Genomic DNA, 14,254 nt, shown 5'->3' on the forward strand with positions numbered 1-14,254 from the left:
CCCCCCACCGGCCCCAGCCCCTACGGAGAACAGACCCCGCCCATAGAGTGGGTGGAGTCATCCCCCACGGCCCGCCCGCTCTGGGAAACTGACCAATGAAAACACCAAGAGGTAGGGCTGGCCACTGTGCCCGCCGGTCCATTGGAGGAGGGAGGGCAAAAAAGAAGTCCAGCTGTCTCTCTGATCCCGCCTCCTGTGCGTCAGAGGTCAGTGATCGAGTGACGTAAGTGAAAAAAATTTTACTGAAAAGCTTGGCTAGGTGGTGGATTCGCCCGGCTGACAACTGTGCAGACGAGTTGTTTAGTAAATCCTCTTTAGGTGCTCTAATGCTTCAACTTTACACAGTGATTTGTAAATCACTTTTTAGAATTTGTTCCTCCTTTCAGGACGTTTGTCCGTGGTGGAAAAAACTCAATTTTTGAGTGCCTGGTATGGAACTGGTTGTGTAAAACCATCTGGGCGCTTAAGGTCTAGTGAGGGAGATGCACACAGCCCAAACAGAAGGCAATGTATGAAGAAGGTTTTTTTTTTTTAGATTTTATTTGTTTATTTGAGAGAATGAGAGAGAGAGAGAGAGAGCACGAGAGGGGGTTGGGTCAGAGGGAGACACAGACTCCCCGCTGAGTGGGGAGCCCGATGCGGGACTCGATCCAGGGACTCCAGGATCATGACTTGAGCCAAAGGCAGTCGCTTAACCAACTGAGCCACCCAGGCCCCCTGAAGAAGGTATTTTGATCAAGAGTGGGATGACTTCCTTTGGTCAATGATAGGGACACAATGATGGGCTTTTAGTAGGGAAGTGATAAGATGAGGACTGAACAGATTTTTTAATAATAGGAAGCACTGAGCATTCGGGCCGGACGCTATCCAAACTGCTTTGTGCGTTTACTCATTTAATCCTCACAACACTGTAATGTAGATTCTACTATTTCCATTTTGCACATAAGGAAACAAGCAAAGAGATTAAGCAAGTGATAACCAACTAGTAAGTAATTGTGTGTGATGCAAACTGAAGAAGTATGACTCTAGGAACATGTTTTAGCACTACAAGATACTACCACCTTACATATATTTCATAAATTGTTTAATATAAATTTAATTCGAATTTTAACAAATTCCATTACGCTACTGAGCATATTCACATTCTTATAGGTTACATATGTACTACAAAGATTACATCCATTTCTCTCATTAGTTAACAGTACATTTTATTGGGGCGCCTTGGTGGCTCAGTTGGTTAAGCAACTGCCTTCGGTTCAGGTCATGATCCCTGGGTCCTGGGATTCAGCCCAAGTTGGGCTCCTTGCTCAGCGGGGAGCCTGCTTCTCCCTCTCCCACTACTTGCTACTCTGCCTGCTTGTGCTCTCTCTCTCTCTCTCTGTCAAATAAATAAGTAAATAATCTTAAAAAATAAAAAAAGCACAGTTTATCTCTGCTGAGGTATTTCAACATAATTTGTATATTATTGTTTACATTGTTAAAATTACTTTTTTCCTTTGTTGCTATTTTGTTGTGTTGTATTTCCAATTCATCAAAAGAGAAAAATCATCCACTCAAAAGAAGTAAGTTGACACATAAGAAGTAGTGATGAAAAAAGTAACAAGTACGGAATTTCAATTCCCAAAATTATGTAGTAAGAGTGCCTGGGTGGCTCAGTGTGGTTCAGGTCATGATCCCAGGGTCCTGGGATCTAGCCCCACATCAGGCTCCCTGCTCTGCGGGAAGCCTGCTTCTCCCTCTCCCACCCGCCCTGCTTGTGTTCCCTCTCTCGCTGTCTCTATCTCTCTGTTAAGTAAATAAATAAAATCTTTAAAAAAATAGAATATCTATTTTTTAAAATTATGTAGTAAAGGTAGCTAGCTATTAAACAAGGCTGCAGTTTAGATATAGACTGCAGGTTTTGTGCCTGTACATGATAAGTTCATCCAAGCAGCGATAAATAAATGAATAAATAAAAATATAAATAGAGGGACGCCTGGGTGGCTCAGTCGTTAAGCATCTGCCTTCGGCTCAGGTCATGATCCCAGGGTCCTGGAATCGAGCCCTGCATCGGGCTCCCTGCTCTGCCAGCAGCCTGCTTCTCCCTCTCCCACTCCCCCGTTTGTGTTCCCTCTCTCGCTGTCTCTCTCTCTGTCAAATAAATAAATAAAATCTTTAAAAAAAATAAATTAAATAAAATGTAAATTGAAAGACAACTATGAATATCTATGGGGCACGGGGGTGGTTCAGTCAGTTAAGAAGTTAAGCGTCTTGCTTTCCCCTCAGGGCATGATCTCAGGGTCCTAGGATCAAGCCCCATGTCAGGCTCCCTGCTCAGTGGAAAGCCTGCTTCTCCTTCTCCCTCTGCCTCTCCCCCTGACTCGGGCTGCTTTCTCTCTCTCTTAAGTAATAAATAAAACCTAAAAAAAGAAAAGAAAAGAAAGTACAACTATGGATATCTAAAAGTTGGATTTTATTGGACCAACAATCTATTTGTCCATTGCCCACTACACTTTGGCTGTTAAGAACTTTTGCCAAACAGTGACTCGAAAAGCCATCAAAGCTTACAAGTCATTTTTGAACCAAATATAATAACCTCATTGACTTGTAAAATGTATTTTTCCAGAATGTATGTAAAATAATGTTTTCCAGTATGAAATGAATGAATTTGTGGATAAAAAAAGGTCAACTTACAACCCTGGTTAAAAAATGGCAGAAGTCATTTTGTTTCGGTGATTAGCTACAAAGTTAATCACAAATGTTTTGCTTGGAGAAAGTATAACAAGCTATTGGCAAAAATCCCTAATCAAATACCACTTAGAATTATGCATGGTATACAACATGAAAAGGCAATATTAGCCCTGTACTTGCTAACAGTGGTTACCACTGATGCAGATAATATGAATCATTTCGCAGCATATATACAGTACGTAAGGAAAAATGCCCAGAAACTTCTTGTCTGGTTTATCATTCAAAACTGAAGTTACACTAATTCTAAAAGATATATGCACCTCTATGTTTACTGCAGCAGTATTTACAATAGCCAAGATATGGAAGCAACTCAAGTGTCCATCAGTAGATGAATGGATAAAGATGTGGTATACAATGGAATATTACTCACCATAAAAAAGAATGAAATCTTGCCATTTGCAACAACATGGGTGGATCTAGGTAAATGAAATGTAGCTAGGATCTAGCTAAATGAAGTAAGTCAGTCAAAGACAAATACCATATGATTTCACTCACGTGTGGAATTTAAGAAACAAAACAAATGAACAAAGGAAAAAAGAGACAAACAAACAAAAAAAAACAGACTCAAAATATACAGAACAAACTGATGGTTGCCAGAAGGGAGGTTGGGGTGGGGGGATGGGGGAATGAGTGAAATAGGTGAAGGGGATGAAGAGTACACTTACTGTGATGATCACTGAGTAATGTATAGAATTGTTGATCATTATATTGTACACCTGAAATAACACTGTATGTTAATTACAATGGAATTTAAAAATAAATAAAAATTTGTTTAAAAATAAAATGCAAATCACATATATATTTTATACATTGCTATAGTATGATATATGTCATAATAAAGATAAGAAAAAAGAAAACTTTTGGACGGATCCACAGAAAGCCATTACCTATACTTAGTTCTGGGGCAACAAATTGGAGTCTAAATGGGACAAACACTCTCCACTAAAATTTTTTGTAATATTCAAAAGGTTAAAAAGCTTATATATAGGTTGGGAGAATGCTAAGAGAAATAAAAATATTGAAACAGTAAAATAAAATTGAAGTTACAGAAGAGGAAATTTTCATTCAGAAAAAAATTTCATTTAAAAAAGAATTATTTGGGGGCACCTGGGTGGCTCAGTCATTAAGTGTCTGCCTTCTGCTCAGGTCATGGTCCCAGGGTCCTGGGATCGAGCCCCGCATTGGGCTCCCTGCTCAGCGGGAAACCTGCTTCTCCCTCTCCCACTCCCCCTGCTTGTGTTCCCTCTCTCGCTGTGTCTCTCTTTGTCAAATAAATAAATAAAATCTTTAAAAAAAAAGAATTATTTTGTGAGTATGAGAAAGTCTGAAAAAGATATCTTGGGATCAGCACTGAAGGAGTAGAAAGGCCATTGTTATAATAAACAAAATGTCAGTCCACTTTCTGTTTTAATTAGAGAACAATTGGTAGCCAAACAGCATTCCTCCTGATTCTGATTAAGCATAGAAGAAATTAGTACAAACTGTAAATATAGTAAAATAGCAGCCAGTAAGCATAATCTTTGAGAAGAAATAGGTAAATATTAGAAGACTGCTTTTTCTGCAGTGAAGTAAGGAGATAAGTAATGAGGAAGATGCTCTCACAAATTTTCTAATAAGGACTGGAGTAAAAGATCCCCTTTGGGGGATGCCTCTGCCTTCTGCTCTGGGTCATGATCCCAGCATCTGGGTCATGATCCCAGCATCCTGCATCTGGGTCATGATCCCAGCAACCCGCATCGGGCTCCTCGCTCAGCGGGGAGGCAGCTTCTCCCTCTGCCTTTGCTTGTGCTCTCTCTCTCTTTCTCTGACAAATAAATAAATAAAATCTTTTTTTAAAAAAAGGTCCCTTTTCTACTATAAGATAATACTAACAAAAACCTTTTTTTCTAAGTAGGTTTATCTGAGCACTGTTTTCATTTATTAACTTGAATTTATTACTTCCAGTTCTAAATGACATGAATTTTTTTTTGTTTCCAAATGGTTATTTTATCAGTTGTTTGAATATTAAATTTATCCTCCTTTGCAATCCAAAATAGTTACCTGAAGTTTGCTCTGTGTGTGTGTTTACTTTTATTGTTTATTTGTTTTCTAAACTCTTTGGCACAATTTTCTGGGGGTGTTCAGACTGTCATGATACAGGTCAGGAGAGAACTTTCCTTTTGTGCTGCCAATTCTGATAAATGCCATGATTTTTAATCTTAAGAACAAAGTATCAGGATTTTGTAAGAAAACCAGACTATTGTGCAAATGGCTTGACTGCCAAGAATTTACTATTTCCCAACCCATGATAATTTTATTTCTTCATCAGAGAAAAAAAATGAATGACACATTATTGAACATATTTTAAACCACATCAAAATGTTACAGTTGAATGGGGGAAAAATGCTTTCAGAGCTGAATGTAATCCGTGCAACTGAATACAATGCCTGCTCCCTCCCACATTGAAACATTCAACTTTTGAGGTTGCTGTATTCCCTTTTACATAAGATCTAACAAACTATTGAAAGCTGCCTTCAATTAAAAACTCTCTATAGAGGCACCTGGGTGGCTCAGTTGGTTGAGCGACTGCCTTCAGCTCAGGTCATGATCCTGGGGTCCCTGGAGTCCCTGGAGTCCCGGAATCAAATCCCACATCGGGCTCCCTGCTCAGCGGGGAGTCTGCTTCTCCCTCTGACCCTCCCCCCCTCATGCTCTCTCTCTCTCTCTCTCATTCTCTCTTTCTCTCTCAAATAAATAAATAAATCTTTTAAAAAAGAACTCTCTATAATACTAGGTCCATGTTAGATCCAACTATTCAGAATGATCTGAATGAGTGGTAGCCGTCACTCATTGCAATATCTGACAAACCCACTGTGAATTCAGATTTTCTAATTTTAGTAGAAATGAAAATTAAGAAGTTGACTAAGAAATGACCTAAAAAAAAAAAAGAAAAAAGAAATGACCTATTGTGAGGGGCTTGGGTGGCTCAGTGGGTTAAGCGTCTGCCTTCAGCTCAGGTCATGATCCCAGGATCCTGGGATTGGGCCAGGGTCACTTTGGGCTCCCTGCTCAGCAGGGAGTCTGCTTCTCCCTCCCCTTTTGCTCCTCCCCCTCCCCCTGCTCATGCTCTCTCTCTCGCTCTCTCACTCTCTCTCTCAAATAAATAAAATCTTAAAAAAAACAGAAGAAATGACCTATTGCACATGTTTTCAGCTTACCAATATTAAAGTTATTATTACTACTATTAATTTTTAAACTATTATAAGTTGTTTCCCTATTGTAATGATGATGGTACGGCAATTTTTTTAATTATTTACAATGGTGGTCTGCAGATGCACCAGTTTTATTGTCTCCAGATAGAGTTGCCAGATTTAACAAATAAAAATACAGGTTGGCAGGAGGCCTAGGTGGCTCAGTCATCAAATAAATAAAATCTTTAAAAATAAAAAAATAAAAAGTCATCTTTTATCTGTAAACCCTATTCCTGGAGGTTAAAATTTTAAGGAACAGTGATCCAGGTTATTTGTGGGGGGGTGGGCGGAGACTAGAAGCAGAAAATCTACTTAGATAAATACCTACTGTAGAGACCCAGGGGAGCAACTACAAGGATCAGACATAGGTCAATGAAACTGAAAAGATAATGATTGCCATAATACTGTTGTGACAAAATAACAGGTTTGCCATGGAATTCTATGCATATGGAGTGAAAAGGAAGTTGTGATGTCAAAGAAGGCTTTTGGATGATATCAATATCAGAGACTGGTGATGTGGGAAACAAAGGCAGAAGAAAAATTTCCTTACTGCCTACAGCCCATTGACAAGTCCTTGAAACAGGTAGAGTGACATATTCCTCTAGGAACTCAGCTGCCTCCATGTTAATGCTTTGCTAAGGGCAGAAGACAATCTTAGCCCAACCTCCAAGACCCTGTAAGTCTACTTTAACATATAAAAATTCCTGTGGAAACTTCCTTTATCTCTATGCCCCAAGACACATGTTGGCAATCATCCCCCAAGTATATGACACATCGATATACATCTGAAGGGTCTCATGACTTGGGTTTTACTAGACAGTAATAAATGACTTTTCCCAACAATAGCTACCCCCCTAAAGGTCCTGGAAACCTTGCTTCCAAAATTCCTTAGAGACTTACGCTATCCCTAACCCCCTTGCAATGTGAAAGATTATAATGTGCCACTCCTCATGACGCTGGTGCAGCTCTTTCTGCCCACAGATCCTGTCCCCTGCTTTAATAAAACCACCTTTTGCACCAAAGATGTCTCAAGAATTCTTTCTTGGCCATTATCTTTGAACCCTAATATCTTGGGCGCCTGGGTGGCTCAGTTGGTTAAGCGACTGCCTTCGGCTCAGGTCATGATCCTGGAGTCCCGGGATCGAGTCCCGCATCGGGCTCCCTGCTCGGCAGGGAGTCTGCTTCTCCCTCTGACCCTCCCCCCTCTCATGCTCTCTCTCTCTCTCATTCTCTCTCTCAAATAAATAAATAAAATCTTTATAAAAAAATGAACCCTAATATTTTTTCCTAACTGGAAGTTCAGGTTTGTTTGGTTGAAATTTGTTTGTTGGATTGGTTGGTGGGACAGCCAGGTAAAAATGCTTACTAAGCAATATGAAATCAGAGGGCATGTGCCCAAAAGAGAGGTTGGGATCTAGACCTAAACTTATGCATCAACCGCAAGAGACTGTGGTTGCAGAAAATGATAGCACCATACTTAAAAGAGATAAGCAAAAGGACACAAAGAATGCTTCATGAAATGCCTGTTTCAGACTTCTGAAGAATGTCAACTATTCAAGATGGAGGCAGAGGTCAATAAGATGGAACTCATGTTCCAGAAAGCTGACTCTGATCCTGATTACATTCAGTACAGACTAGAAAATGAAATCAAGACTAATCATCCTGATTCAGCAGGCAAGAAAAATCTAGTTACACTCTTAAAGGAATTGTTAGCAATAAAGTATCAATATCAAACTTTGCATGCATGCTTTAAACCAATCGCTGTCAAGCAGAAAGAGACTAAGAGCTATGTTTATGCTACTGTTCTTAGTGACCATAATACAAAAACTACAAAAGCAAACAGACCTGGGGCATCATCATGGACTAAAGAAGAGAAAACTGCAGCAGAGCAATTAAAATCTCACATGTCAGACTTATGAAGAAATGGACTTGCAAAAGAGAACTCTCATGGAGAAGAGATCCATTCCAGAAAAATTTAGGAAGGTGTCTTGTTAGCCCTTGGTGACTAGAGGTGGGGGGATGGTGAAGGAGAAAGAGGTTTGGCTGAGTGACTAGATATTTGATGCCTTTCACAAGAGAGGGGAGTACAAGAAGGGCAGATATTAATAAAGTTCAGCCAAAAGGATGGAAAGGGAATAAAGAGATTTTCAAAACATATGCACACATATAGTCTTATAATTTCAGGCAAGGAAGTTTCTTAACACTATTTTGCATCTGTTTTTCTATAATTAAGATAACATAGATGTCCTGGCCTATTGTAAAAGAATATTTATGTACTATCAGTCAGTCAAATGTGAATGGACGTGCTTTGGAAATTAAAGGATAGAAAGAAGAAAAAAAAAGAAAGAGAGAAGTACCTGTTTCAGATGATGGAAGAAGGAAAAGGCAATCTGGAAAGAGCAGGGCAATGGAAGCCAAAGGAGTTTCAAGATAAAAGAGTTTGGGCAGCAGCACTACATCTTCAGAGATGAGGAGAAAATCTAAGGAGAGTAGAGAGTAAGAGAGTAGATGGAGTGGAAACCATGTTCAAGTGAGTGAGAAGTGTATAGAAAGTGAGTAAATATAGACAGATAGTTAGCATACAACCTTTTTTCAAGAAATATGGTATTGAAGAAAAAGTAATCAAATGGTGCCTGGGATGGGGGATAGAATGGGGTGGGAATAGAAAAATATGTCTACAGACTGAACTTGTGAAAAGGGGCAAATTAAAGATGAAGAAAATATATACGCCCAAGAAAACAAGTAAGACTGGTGCTGGGGGAGACAAAGAGACAGGTTAGGGCTGTGTGTGGAAGTATTAGTCTCAGAAAAACCAAGACACCTTTTTACAGAAAATGTGCAGACATTTTGAAGTGGAAGAAAGAAAAATTGAAAACTCATGTGCACTGGCTTTGATTCTCAGAGTAATAATAAGGTCAAACTGCTGAGAACAAGAGGTAGACATGGTGTTGGTTCTAGCTATAGAGCTGTGGGTAACTTGGGAAAGTGTATGACTAAAATTGTATGAATAGACTGTTTAATGCTCTGAGACCCCAAAGTGAAAAGGTATAAATGTTCATGACACTATGGAGCATTGTTATTACTTTCTCTGCCAACACTCAGAAGCTGGAGGAAAGGAAGTAAACAGAGAAATTTATCCAGAATTGGAGTACTGATTGACAAATTAGATCAGTATCTTAGGATGGAAGATTCTAGAGCTGCAAAAAATGAGAGGGAAACAAGAGAAGCTAGAAGGAGGTTATTGGGCTGAGACGAAAGGTTGAATTCTGGAAGCTGTTGTTGACAGAGAGCAGCTTCAAAAGTGAGGGAGCGGGAGTGGTAAAGGGTAGGAAATGATAACATGTATCACAAAAAATTATAAGTAGAAATATATTGTTAGGACGCCTGGGTGGCTCAGTTGGTTAAGTGTCTGCCTTTGGCTCAGGTCACGATCCCAGGGTCCTGGGATTGAGCCCCATATTGGGCTCCCTGCTCAGTGGGGAGTTTGCTTCTCCCTCTATCTCTGTCCCTCCCCTTGCTTGTGCTCTCTCTCTCAAATAAATAAATAAAATCTTTTTAAAAAATAATAAATAAATAAGAGATGAATAGCCCCATGAAAAGAAGGGAAAGGATAGGTATAGGAAATCTGAAAAACATGTACAAATAATAAAAATTCAAATACAATACCATTTAGGAAAATGCAAGTTTTTAAAAACTGAGATGTTATTTTTGCCTATTAGCTGGACAGATATTTCAAAGACTGAAAGTAACCTATATTGGTGGCACTATGAAAAAACAGGCAATTTCATACCTATTTTGCACATGCAATTAACTTTTTAGTGTGTAATTTGGCAGTACCTGTTAAAATTCTAAATGTTTATATCCTACAACTCAGCATTCATATTTTTAATATTTTGAGGAATTTATCTCACAAAAACATTTCCACAGATGCTCAGAGAAATATGTGCAAGGATATCCATTGCGATGTTTGTATACTATTAAGAAATTTGAAACAACCCAAATGCCCACTAATAGTGAAAATAAATCAGGGATATGTATGTAATGGAGTACTTGCATACTCAGCAGCCATTAAAATGAATGAAGTGGATCTAAAGGCAGTTGAATGGGGGGATTGCCTGGGTGGCTCAAGCCGTTAAGCGTCTGCCGCTCAGGTCATGATCCCGGGGTCCTGGGATCGAGCCCCACGTCGGGCTCCCTGCTCAGCGGGAAGCCTGCTTCTCCGTCTCCCACTACCCCTGCCTGTGTTCCCTCCCTTGCTGTGTCCCTCTGTCAAATAAATAAAATCTTTTTAAAAAGTATATTCTGTATATTTATAAAGCACACGCATATGTCCTATAGAATTTTTTTTTTTTTAATCACATAAAACCTTAGAGGAGGGGCACCTGGGTGGCTCAGTAGGTTAAGCGTCTGCCTTCGGCTGGAGTCATGATCTCGGGGTCCTGGGATCGAGCCCTGCTTGGGCTCCCTGCTCAGTGGGGAATCTGCTGCTTCTTCTCACTCTCCCTCTCTGCTCTCCCAATCTCTCTCTCAAATAAATAAATACAATCTTTTAAACAAACAAAAACAAAAAACCTTAGAGGAAATGATAGTAAGTTTTGCATTCAAGGTATATGTGAGCATGTATAATACCTAATACTAAGTGAAATAGTTTTGACTTTTCTGATTCAAATGTTCTAAGTAAATTCTTTTTGAGGAAAAAAGGTTTTAGAGCTTCACTGATCTTGTTGACAAATAGTTCTCAAATTTGAGCATACATCCCAGTCCCCTAGAGGGGCTGGTTAAAGCACAGATGACACCACCAAAGCTTCGGATTCATTAAGGCAGGGATACAGGTCCAAGAATTAGCATTTCTAACAATTTTCCGTATGATGCCCCTAATCCAGAGAACGATTGCATAGACCAAAAAGCTGGCTCCTGACCCATCTTCTACCACTCATGTGATCCACTTACATGGTATTACTTGAGCTATTAACCTTGGCTGCCCCAGCACTGGCAGAGCTGTGGAAATATTCTTCTCCTGACCTGGGCTCCAATTTAATCTAGTAGGATCATTTTCTCACTCACTATGGGAGTGTCTGAAACTTGATCCTGTTTTAGTTGAACTATTCATGAAGCTTCTGAGTTCAGCCTGGGAGTGGGGAAGGAACAGAGCTACCACCACTTTCCTTTTTGTAAGAGTGGGTTGATAAAAAGGGGTGAGGTTGCCAAGAGATGTGCTTGAGCAGGAGGAGACTGCCCTGCCAACAGCCAGCCTTGGGTATCACTCTCTCAAAAGGTAAATAACTGTCCGTATTGTCTTTCTGGTGAAGTTTTTATGGGAATAGTTCCAACAATTCTTCTGAGTTTCATAGCACTTCTCTACAAGCTTGGGAAGTACTTAGGGAAATGACTGAGGGAAGTAAAGAACTTTTTCTTTCCTTAGAGCTTTTCTGGAAAAGTGAAACTTTAAGTAAGAGGCACAGTGTTGTTTTGAGGCAAACCAGGGGAACCTCTGTTGGTCCCATTGCCTAGAGGATGTCTTTGATTTTAGGGATTATAGGAAGAGAGTTTCATTTTTCTATTTCCTCACCATCACCTCTCCCTTTAGAGTAAACTTATGGCCAGGAGAGAAAAGCTGGGTCGTTTTAGGTGGTTTTTGTTGTCCTGTTTTGTTTTTGTTCATTTGTCTTTAAGAAATATAGGGCCACAGATGGGGAAAATGAAGTGATTTGGGAAGGGAACATGGGAAAGGAAGAGGGGATTGATCTTTCTGAGAAGTGTTAAGTGAAAGCGAACTAACTACTGCTGCAGATTTATAAATGCTCTTATTCTGTTTCCTACTTTAGCAGTATCAGATTTTACATAAACCAATAGATTCATGCCCCACCTCCTTTTCCCTATTCTAGTCCTAAGCAGTACTCCTGTTTATCTCAAACAAAACAAGAACCTTTTTTAAAGATTTTATTTATGTATTTGTCAGAAAGAGAGAGAGAGCATAAGCCGGGGGGGGGGGGGGGGGGGGGGCTTGGGGTGGGAGCGCGGCTGGCAGAAGGAGAAGCAAGCTCCCTGCTGAGCAAGGAGCCCAATGCAGGGCTCCATCCCAGAACCCTGGGATCATGACCTGAGCTGAAGGCAGACGCTTAACCAACTGAGCCACCCAGGCATCCCCAAAACAGGAACCTTAAGAATCACTAAAAAAATTACAGGGGAGGTCTTTGCTTTGGAAAACAGATTTTAGAATTACCATGGTATCTGTCACTTCAATCTGTCAAGAAAAGTGATTTTGCCTGAGAGGTCTTAGAAGAAAGGAAACTGAATATCCAAGGCTCCAATAATTTGTGATTTTTTTTCCATTCTAAGAAACTTTTTACGTAATTTTGTATTCAAAATCTTGCATTCTTTTTCTGAAAGAGAGACCTCCAACTTGTATAAACTTTCAGGATCTATAAAACCTAGATCTGATCCCTGCATATGAAAATAAGAGCCAAGAACATAACATGACATACTTGGAACCAAAACATCAGTCTTCTTCTTTTCTTTCCCTTTCTCAGTAAGGATGTATTTTACTTTTTGAGGTGGAGAGAGGAAAGATATCAGCGTAACAGTAGCAAAATTAGCTTTTTGGAATTTGGCAGCTATGAGTGAGAAGTTTAAATAAGTAAACTAGATACCTTTCATTCAAAGTCCAGGAATTCAGATTTAATTAGACAAGGAGAAGGAGAATCACAGATGACTTGTTTTCCAATTTCCAGATACTGAAGGTTTCCATATCTCTGCAGCATTTGAGGCTGTTGGCAATACCCCTCCTTGAAATTCTCTCATCTGTTCAATTTCATGACTCTACGCTCTTCAGGTTTTCCTACTTATAACTATTCCATCTGTGGTTTCTTGAACTCTTTCCTCCGACATAAAAGCAGGCATTCCCTTGTTTCACATTCTCCTTTGGCCATCTCATCTATTTCCATGATTTCAACTACCCTGAACTCAGGTGACTCAGCTCTAAAGATCTTGCTTTTCTTTACCCTAAACTTAAGTCCCACATTTCTGCCTCCTGAGCATATCATACCAGTACCTTCAAATTCAACCTACTCAAACTGGATTCATCATAGTCCCTTAAAGTATCTGCTAATTCCTAAAATAAATAATTCTATGAACGGCAACATTTTTCTTTCAGCCATCCAAAGTCAAACCCCAGGATTTTCTTTATCATTTCCTTCTTCCCCCCACTATATGTCCATTTAATTTATAAATCATGTCAAATCCTCTTTCACATCCATTCCTTCCTTTCTTTCACTATGTCACCCTAGTTTATACTTTTGTTGCCTCTTAGCAAGACTGCTGCAACTCCTTCTAATTGTTTTTCGCCCTGTGGTGTCCAATATCTCTTACATACTGTTGCCAGTTATCTTCCGTAAAGTATGGCTTTGATGACTTACCTTCCTTCAGCAAGCATGAATTGTGTATGCTTAATATGCCGGGCACTGATATAGATATTAATTCATTTATGTAGGCATACTAAACACCTACAATGTGCCAGCCCTGCCTAGGCACTGAAGCTATGCCACTAATGGGACACAGACCTAACGCTTAGAGCTTACATTCCAGTTAGAGTCAGTGGAATGCACAGGAAGATAGGGGCGCTACTCTCATTTATCTGCCCAAAATCCTTCAATGTTCCCCCATTTGAATAAAATTTTTTTTATTAAAAAAAATCTTTTTTTTTAAGATTTTATTTATTTATTTATTTGATAGACAGAGAGCACAAGCAGGGGGGAGTGGCAGGCAAAGGAAGAGGGAGAAGCAGACTCCCCACGGAGCAGGGAGCCCGACATGGGGCTCGATCCCGGGATCTCAGGACCATGACCAGAGCAGAAGGCGGATACCTAACTGACTGAGTCACCCAGGAGCCCCAAATTCTTTTTTTTTAAGATTTTATTTATTTATTTGAGGGAGAGAGAGCGAATGAGAGAGAGAGAGAGAGAGAGCATGAGTGGGGTGAGGGGCAGAGAGAGAAGCAGACTCCCAGCTGAGCAGGGAGCCCAATGCAGGGCTCAATCCTGGGACATGATCCAGAATCATGACCTGAGCTGAAGGCAGACGCTTAACCGACTGAGCCACCCAGATGCCCCTAAAATTCAAATTCTTTATGCTGACTTTCAAAGCTCATTATGATTTTTTTCTTCCAAGTTTTAATTTAAATTCCAGTTAGTTAAAAATATGGAATGATTAATGAATTTGTGTGTCATCTTTGTGCAAGGGCCATGCTAATCTTCTCTGTATCATTCCATTTTTTAGTACAAGGCTCATTATGATCT

At 39.8% G+C, this 14,254-nt stretch overlaps 1 non-coding gene across 1 annotated transcript; it reads right to left on the reverse strand.

Moving 5' to 3' along the window:
• Positions 1-14,150: 14,150 nt before the first annotated feature.
• Positions 14,151-14,254, reverse strand: LOC113917275. The gene has a single exon (XR_003518186.1). It is a non-coding gene; the product is annotated as a U6 spliceosomal RNA (small nuclear RNA).

The sequence above is a fragment of the Zalophus californianus genome, chromosome 4 (genome assembly GCF_009762305.2).
Source record: "Zalophus californianus isolate mZalCal1 chromosome 4, mZalCal1.pri.v2, whole genome shotgun sequence".
NCBI classification, from domain to species: Eukaryota; Metazoa; Chordata; class Mammalia; order Carnivora; family Otariidae; genus Zalophus; species Zalophus californianus.